The 9,627-nt window shown below is 49.8% G+C and overlaps 1 pseudogene; it reads left to right on the forward strand.

The window, feature by feature from the left end:
- Positions 1-1,768: 1,768 nt before the first annotated feature.
- Positions 1,769-8,622, forward strand: LOC129489344 (olfactory receptor 7E24-like; annotated as a pseudogene).
- The last annotated feature ends 1,005 nt before the right edge of the window (positions 8,623-9,627 follow it).

A 9,627-nucleotide genomic window follows, 5' to 3' on the forward strand; every position in this document is an offset into this window, starting at 1 on the left:
TGTAAGTTGTAAAGTTTTCATCCACACGGATGTCATTTCTTATGGCTTCCAATTAATCATTCCCTCACTATTTTTGGGAAGGACACAGGATAGTGGGCTCCGTTAGAATAGATAGCTAGACATGAACAGGACGGGGAGCTCCTGAAAAAGGGAAAGCCTGGGAAGGCTCTCCTGGAGGGACCACCAAAAATTCACGTTAGTAGCATCTCTAGTGCTGGAGTGGATGGGCACTTGTCAATTGTGGGTAGGAGGGAGAAGAGGTACCTATGCAGAAAGAAACACCCTAGAACTCTTCTTAAGATGCCCCAATCATCATTCGTTCTGCAATAAAAATGTCAGAATATTGCTAGGTACATGCTGATAAGAACAACAAAGGGGACATTCTTAAGAGAAACCTGGCACCATAAGTACAGATTAGGGCAGAGAAGGACATTCAAAAGAGATGGGCAGGTGCAGTAGGTACAAAGATGACCGCTGTCAGCCGGCCTGTGATGGCGGGAAAGAGGCTGGTGCCAGAGTGGATTTGGATTGATCACCACACATGTACCTCAACCAACAGCGAGGAGGTCCCACTTGCCTAAGTGGGGCAAGTCAGGGACCTAAGGCAGTAGCAGGAAAACCAGACAAAGAAAACAGGCAGAGACTTGAGACAGGCAGGAATGTGAAGAAGTCTACAATAAAATTCCCTGCACAGGACTCTTAGGCTGTTTTCATGCACGATCAGCCCACTCCTCCCTATTTTTCTACAATAAGCTCTTTACACTGTATTTCTTTTGAATGAAGTTATCTGCCATCTTTGTACTGCCTCTTGGTGAAAATCTTTCTTCCAAGTTAGACAAGAACTGGGACATCAGCTCTCCCCAGTAATAGCTCCATTTCAGTTTGAATTTACAGAACTGATGGGGCTTAATAACTGGCGCTCTGACTTTAAGTGGTGCAGGAGGTGGCCAGTAGCGGACCCCAGCCGTCACACCGGGAGCAAGAGGGCCCTGCATAGTCCCCATCTGCCTGCAGGTGGCATGCTGCCATGACACTGCCAGCAAGAGGGCCTAGCAGTGTCCCCAGCTGCCAGCAGGGGTATACGACGACTACACTGTGAGCAAGAGGGCCCTGCAGTGTCCTTAGCTGCCAGCAGGTGGCGCACGGGCACCACAACATGAGCAAGAGGACCCTGCAGTGCCCTGGTTGCCAGCACAGGGCGTGCTGCTACGACACTGGGAGCAAGAGGATCTTGTAGTGTCCGCAGGTGCCAGAAGAGGGCTTGCCCGCACTACACTAAAAGCAAGAGGGCCCAGCAGTGTCCCCAGCTGCCAGCAGGGGAGTCAGCCGCCACTACACTTGGAGCAGGAGGGCCCAGCAGTGTCCACAGCTGCCAGCACGCGAGCATGCTGCCAATACACTGTGAGCAAGAGGGCCCTGCAACGTCCCTAGCTGCCAGCAGGCGGCGTGCTGCCACTATACTGTGAGCAAAAGGGCCCTGCCTGCCCCGGCGCCAGCAGGGGGCGCTGGCCACCAGTGTAAGCAAGAGGGCGCTGCAGTTGCCCTAGGCGCCAGCAGGAGGCGCAGTGACACAGCAGCATGAGCAAGCAGGTCCTGTAGTGTCCGGCTTTTCAGATTACTGAGGTTCCACCCCTCTCTGCGCCGCACCCCCGGCGACGTGCGTCTCTCTGCCTGCACCGCGTCCACCCGCGCCCCCCCGCCTGGCGGCGTGTGAATGTGCACCTGTGTGCCTGCAACGCTCCCCCCAACCCCTGGCCCGGCGGCGTGCATGTCTGCGCCTGCGCCGCACCCGCCCTACCGGCGACGCGCCGCTGTGCATCTCTGCCCTGCGCCGCGCCTCCCCACGGGGGCCGGGCTGCCGCGCATCTCTGCACCTGCGCCGCGGAGCGACGGCGCACCGCCCCTCTCTGCGCCGGCGTGGGCCCGCCGCGCCTCTCTGCGCCTGCGCCGCGGAGCGACGGCCCGCCGCGCTTCTCTGCGCCTGCGCGGGCGCGGTGCCTTTGCGAGGACGGAGCTGCGTTCGCCGCAGCACAGACACAGAGGGCATCGCGAGGGCGGAGCTGCATTCTCCTCTGCACAGACTCCGGGGTACTGCGAAGGCGGAGCAGTGTTCTTCTCAGCACAGACCTGGGCGTGCGGGCCAGGGGCACCGCGAGGGCGGAGCTGCGTTCTGCTCAGCACAGACCTGGGGGATACCGCAAAGGCGGAGCACCATTCTCCTCAGCACAGACGTTGGGGGCGCTACCTCGCTTTGGGACAACTCGGGGCAGCATCGACGGTGAGTAAAATCCTTCCTGTTTGCAGCCCTGAATAATCAAGTTCAGAGACCAGTTAGAAGGGTTCAGTGTGCAAAATGGGAAACCAAAAGCCCCTCTGAATCCTGCCCACCAAATTTCTCCCAAGCGAAGGCAAGGGGCCACAGTGCCAAGTCCACACTGCAGCTTCGAAACACAAATGCAGCACTGCTAATGCAGACATGACACCCAAAATATGACACCCACATTGCTCATGTCACAAGCACCTGTAATGCTAATGCACTGCCTCAATAAAAAAAATTAATGTAAGATTGGCAATCCCCATGCTGCTGTGCAGTCCTCACACAGTAATCGTAATAATCCACGTTAACAAAGTACATACAAACTTAGTAAGGAACCTAGGGTTAGGATTAGAGTTGTCATCAGGGCCCAGGTTAGGGTTAGGGTTGGGGTTGGGGTTGGGGTTGGGGTTAGGGTTAGGGTTAGGGTTAGGGGTTAGGGTTAGGGGTAGGGGTTGGGGTTGGGGTTAGGATTAGGGGTTAGGGTTAGGGTTTGGTTTGGGTTAGGGTTAGGATTAGGGGTTAGGGTTAGGGTTAGGGGTTAGGGTTAGGGGTAGTGTTAGGGTTACGGTTGGGGTAGCGTTAGGGTTTGGTTGGGGTTGGGGTTAGGGGTTAGGGTTAGGGCTAGGGTTAGGGTTAAGGGTTGGGGTTGTGGTTAAGGGTTAGGGTTATGGTTAGGGTAGGGTCGGTTTAGGGTTAGCGTTAGGGTTAGCATTCTAATTACAACCTGGGTGAGGAGGACGTGACACCCAATATCTCAAGGAGTAGAAACGCCCTTGTGATACTGTTCTTAATCTTCAGGGAGGAAGAGGATGATATTACTCGAATACAGACAGGTGTACGTCCTCTGTACAAAGCTGGTGTACACCCGTCTGTGCAATAGTTGACAATTTCCAGAGGGGTAGATGATATTACTCACAATATGGTAAACAGGCTTTGAGTCCACCGCGGGTCCTAAGAGCCAGGGTGGCAGAGGGTCTGGCTCTTACGCCTCGCCCCCCTGCGATGGGTGTCCTAAGAATCCTGGGGGCAGAGGGGCTGGCTCTTATGCCCCGCCTCGCGGGGGGCGCCTCGCCCCCCTGCGATGGGGGTCCTAAGAGCTCGGGGGGCAGAGGGGCTGGCCCTTATGCCCCGCGTCACGGGGGGCACCTTGCCTCCCTGCGATGGGGGTCTTCCACCCCGTGGAGAATCTATTCGGATCAGTATCGTCAGGTGGGTGTACACCTATTGCGATATTGAAAGTAATACCATGCTCTCTCCGTCCCTGGACATTAGGAACACTATCGCAGGTGGGGGTACACCCACTGCGGTATTAGGAGTCATATTAGTATTACTTGCTACTCATTTACGAGTCACGTTAATATGAATTACCAATATTAATGTTAAGAAATAATTGCTAGTGAAAAGTTTTTGGGTTATTAATATTAATTATTAGGAGCTAATATTACTGTGTTCTAATGAATATGATCAGTCTCAGTTATTAATATCAGGCGTTATTAATAGTTAATATTAATAATTTATTGTTATCATCAGTATGACTCTTCAATATTAATTATTATTATTGGTATTGATTTTAAAAATTATACAATCAGTTATTAATATTGATAATTATTAATATCAATTAATAATTGATATTATTAATTTTGATAAGTAATATTGCGACCTTCCTCACAGTATTATTGGGAGTCATATCATCCTGTGGCCCTGAGGAGAGAAGGCATTTCTCTTTCTGTCTCCTGTCTCTGAAGAGGAGGAGGAAGTAAAAGTTGAAAACCAAGAAGATTGAAGTCAGTGGCAAGACCAGCAGCTGCCACTGATGAGGCGGCCTGAGGTGAAAAGATGAACCCCCCCTCCCCCACTCTAAGCACATGTGCTCTGAATCCATCGGGAGCCTTTCAGGTGGAAACTCTTAGAGTTGTAAGCACTGAGAAAACGCCTAGGAAGTCTGTCTTCCTTCGGGGAGCTCGGCTCTTAAGATGCGAGTCTTCCGATGCCCCCGGCCGATTAAAAGCAACCTCTTCCTTCTTGAATCCGGCGTCTGAGGGGTTTGTGTCCGCGACGCGTCCTGCTCCAGTTTTTGGTTCACATGACAAGGAATCGAACCTGGGCCGCGGCGGTGAGAGCGCCGACTCCTAACCAGCAGACCACCGGGGAACTTCAAACTTTGTGGGCAATAGATTGCCCAACATTAGAAGTGGGTTGGCCGTCAGAAGTAAGCCTGGACAGGTCCCTTGTTTCTCAAGTGTGGCCCAAGGTAACTGGGAAAGGATACCTAGACCGCTTCCCATCCATAGACACTTGGTGACAGCTGGTGCTAGACCCCCCACAGTGGCTAAGAGGGCAGGCAGCAGCAATACTAGTAGCCAAGGGACAGACAGCTAAGGAAGATCCCGCTCCACCTGCCCAGGGAAATCAACTCCTCAAGTTCTGTTTGACCCAACGTCAGAAGATCCATTGCAGGAGATGGCACCAGTGATCCCAGTGGTGCCCTCCCCTTACCAGGGAAAGAGGCTCCCCACTCTTGAGCCCTCAGTGCTTGCACCTCCGCAAGACAAGCATATCCCTAGGCCACCCAGAGGAGACAAGAGAGGAGGTGATGCCTCGGGAGAAACCCCTCCCTTGGCAGCTCGTTGATGACCCAAAACGGGGATACAGATGCCCCTGACAGAGCAGCGGTATACTGGGATAGATGAGGATGGTCACGTGGTGGAGAGGCGTGTTTTTCTCTACCAGCCCTTCACCTGTGCCGACCTTCTCAACTGGAAAAACCATACCCCGTCCTATACCGAAAAGCCACAAGCTGCTCGGCAGGCTGAGGCAGGAGAATAGGTTGAACCTGGGATGCGGAGGCTGCAGTGAGCCGAGATCACTCCACTGCACTCCAGCCTGGGCCACAGAACGAGACTCCGTCTCAAAAAAGCAAAAACCAAAACAAAACCCAAACCACAACTTTTTGAGTGTTGGAAGACCATGAAGTAGAGTACCCGGGACTTAGAGTCTGGCCATGAATTTGGAATACCACCCTTTCTACTTCTGTGTATGGCAGGCGGTGAGATGTCCATCCTCTGAGACTCAGCACTCTCATCTGAGCTGATTTCTAGGTGATCTAATGGAAGCGAGCGATGATGAAACCGATTGTGGGTGCCCGCTGCGTGACCTCTCTGTGATGGATGCAGAAAGTCAAGGCAAAGTGAATCTTCCATACATTCGTTACTATTTTAAGCTTCAACTCCATACAGTTCAACGGAAATATCCCCTGACCTGAAGTTCCGGTTTCCCTGCATTCCAGACAGGACATTTTTTTTTTTTTTTTTTTGAGATGGAGTCTCGCTCTGTCGCCAAGGCTGGAGTGCAGTGGCGCAATCTCGGCTCACTGCAAGCTCCGCTTCCCGAGTTCATGCCATTCTCCTGCCTCAGCCTCTCTGAGTAGCTGGGACTACAGGTAACCCCACCATGCCCGGCTAATTTTTTGTATTTTTAGTAGAGACGGGGTTTCACCGTGTTAGCCAGGATGGTCTCGATCTCCTGACCTCGTGATCCGCCCGCCTCGGCCTCCCAAAGTGCTGGGATTACAAGCGTGAGCCACCGCGCCCGGCCCAGACAGGACATTTTTTTTGTCCTTATTTCAGTAAGTACTGAGTATTGTGACAGGAACAAGTGAGTCTCTTTTGTTTCTGATTCCCCAGAGCCTGTATCTTGCTTGGCACAGAAGAGGTAGCAAAAGTCAAAATCTATGTTAATTTTCAATTGACACTTCCTTGTTTCACAACAATTGGCTGTCAGCAGTGTGACTTCGACTTACTTGATTCTTTTTGTTTTTTGTTTTTTTAGACGGAGTTTTGCTCCTGTTGCCCAGGCTGGAGTGCAGTGGTGTGATCTCGGCTCACTGTAGCCTCTGCCTCCCAGGTTCAAGCCATTCTCCTGCCTCAACCTCCTGAGTAGTTGGGGCTACAGGCGCCCGCCGCCATACCAGGAGAAGTTTTTGTATTTTTAGTAGAGGCGGGGTTTCACCATGTTGGCCAGGATGGTCTTGATCTCCTGACCCCATGATCCACCCTCCTCGGCCTCCCAAAGTGCTGGGATTACAGGTGTGAGCCACCGCATCCGGCCGAACTTTCTGATGAAAACTGTAAGTCCACCTAAGCTAAGGACAGGAGTTGTAGCTGACATGAATTTTCAAAGAAGACCCACCGATTTGAGAAAGCAATTACTCTCCTGCTGAAGGTGAAAAGTCAGAAAACAGAAAAACGAAATCACTAGGACCTAACCGGCATGTGGAACTATTTTCTGCTTATGAAGTATCAACTTTCATTTCATTTCCAGCTGACATGGTCTCAGCTCTTGTTGCACGGGCTGGAGTGCAATGGCTCGATCTTGGCTCACCGCAACCTCCGCCTCCCAGGTTCAAGCAATTCTCCTGCCTCAGCCTCCCGAGTAGCTGAGATTACAGGCATGCACCACTATGCCTGGCTAATTTTGTATTCTTAGTAGAGATGGGGTTTCCCCATGTTTAGGCTGGTCTCAAACTCCTGACCTCAGGTGATCTGCCCGCCTCAGCCTCCCAAAGTGCTGGTATTACAGGCGTGAGCCACTGCGCCCCGCCCGGTCTCAGCTGCTATACAGTGTTTATAAATGTTCTAAATCAAGGGAATTTGTATCAATCTAGTAGAATAAAATAAAGTATTTGAGTTCTAATTTCCTTTAATTAGGATAACTTTTTTCTTCAGTTGAAGAGAACGGTTTTGTTACGTATTTTTCTTGGGACAAGATAGGCTGTATTTTCTAGCAGTTACGCATTTGTTATATATGATGATCTGGTTCTTGGAACATTCTTGAATCTAGTGTCTCTAAGGCAGGCGTGTACAGCAAGAAGTGAGGAACACAGAAATCAATGATGAAAGCATTAGAAGACAATTGAGTTTGTCAGAACTGCAAAATATTGCTGAGCGTGGATTGCTCTGAAATCTGAAAACATGACTTGTGAATTGCTTCTATACAAAATGCAGACACAATGCCGGGTGTTGGTTTACTTGTTTCCCATTTTTCAACCCCCTTTTCTAGGCAAAAGGTGTCCAAACCATGCAGACCCACAGAATCGAACCGATGTCTCTAGATTCCTCCTCCTAGAACTCTCAGGGGATCCAGAACTGCAGCCGACCCTCGCCGGGCTGTTCCTGTCCATGTGCCTGGTCACGGTCCTGGGGAACCTGCTCATCATCTTGGCCATCAGGCTGACTCCCACCTCCACACCCCCATGTACTTCTTCCTCTCCAACCTGTCCTCGCCTGACATCGGTTTCGCCTCCACCACGGTCCCCGAGATGATTGTGGACATCCAATCTCACAGCAGAGTCATCTCCTAGGCAGGCCGCCTGACTCAGATGTCTCTGTTTGCCATTTCTCGAGGCATGGAAGAGAGACACGCTCCTGAGTGTGATGGCCTATGACCGGTTTGTAGCCATCTGTCACCCTCTATATCATTCGGCCATCATGAACCCGTGTTTCTGTGGCTTCCTATTTTGGTTGTCTTTTTTTTTTCTTCTCAGTCTTTTAGACTCCCAGCTGCACAACTTGATTGCCTTGCTAACGATCTGCTTCAAGGGTGCGGAAATTCCTAATTTCTTCTGTGACCCTTCTCAACTCCCCCATCTTGCATGTTGTGACACCTTCACCAATAACATAATCATGTATTTTCCTGCTGCCGTATTTGGGTTCCTTCCCATCTTAGGGACCCTTTCCTCTTACTATAAAATGGTTTCCTCCATTCTGAGGCTGTCATCGTCAGGAGGGAAGTATAAAGCCTTCTCCACCTGTGGGTCTCACCCGTCAGTTGTTTTCTGAGTTTATGGAAGAGGCGTTGGAGGGGACCTCAGTTCAGATGTGTCCTCTTCCCCCAGAAAGGTTGCAGTGGCCCCAGTGATGTACACGGTGGTCACCCCCATGCTGAACCCCTTCGTCGACAGCCTGAGAAACAGGGTTATTAAAGGTGTCCTGCAGTGGCCACACAGCAGCACGGTCCAATCTCCATATCTTTTTATCTGTTCCATTCCTTTTGTAGTGTGGGTTAAGAAAGGCAGTCAGGTCAAATAAGAATGATAACACAGGGTGAACACCCACTGTGACATTAGGAGTAATACCTCCTTAGGATATAAAAAACACTGTCACAGAGTATACACACAAGGGGTACACCCACTGTGATATTAGAAGCAATATCTCCCTATAATATGAAGAAAAATATCACAGGGTGTGCACACTGTGTGATCTTAGGAGTAATCTTTTACCCTGGATATTACGACTAACACACGCGGGGTACACGCACTGTGATATCAGGAGTTGTATCTCCCTAGGATATTATGAATCATATCACAAGGCGTACACTCTGTGTGTACATCCACTGTGATATTTGAAGTCATATCTCTCTATGACATTACACATAATATCAAAGTGTGCACTCTCCTGTGACATATTAGGAGTGACATCCTTCTAGGGTATTACAGATAACGTCACAAGGTGAACACCTTCTGTGACATTTTGTACACCCTTTGTGACATTGAAAGAAACATCCCCCTAGGATATTACGAAGAATGACACAGGCGGTGTACACACATTGTGAAATTAGTAGTGAACTCCGGCAAGGATATGACGAATTTTATGAAAGGGTCTACACGCCTTGTGACATTAGTAGTGACGTTTTCCCAGAATATTACGAAGAATATTAAAGGGTGTACAGGAACTATGTCTTACGACTAACATTTCCAGAAAATATTACACGTAATATCACTGTGCGTACACCCCGTGTGACATTAGGAGAAACCTCCCACAAAACTATAACGAAATATTTCACAAGGTGTACACCCTCTGTGACATTAAAAGTAATATTTCCCTACAATTTGACGATAATATCACAGAGTGTACACCCTCTGTGATATGAGGAGTGACATCTTCTAAGGATAATACGAGGAATTTCACAAGGTGTAGAAACCCTGTGACATAAGGAGTGACATCCCCCTAGCATACGATGAATAATATTAAAGGGAACATAGCCCGTGTGGCAATCAAAGTAACTTTACCTTAGGAGACTGAGAATAACACCCCATGGTGTACACACATTATGATATTCTTATTATTGTCCCACTAGGATATTGTGAATAATATCGCAGTGTGCAGAGTCCTGTGACATGAAGATGAACATTCCCCTACATTACGGATATAGCAGGGTGTATACCCCCTGTGACTTTAGTAGTGGCATCTTCCCAGAATACGGAAAATCATGTCCCAGGGTGTCAACCAAGTGTAGCAGTAGAGAAAACATCC

The sequence above is a fragment of the Symphalangus syndactylus genome, chromosome 1 (assembly GCF_028878055.3).
Source record: "Symphalangus syndactylus isolate Jambi chromosome 1, NHGRI_mSymSyn1-v2.1_pri, whole genome shotgun sequence".
Taxonomy (NCBI): Eukaryota; Metazoa; Chordata; class Mammalia; order Primates; family Hylobatidae; genus Symphalangus; species Symphalangus syndactylus.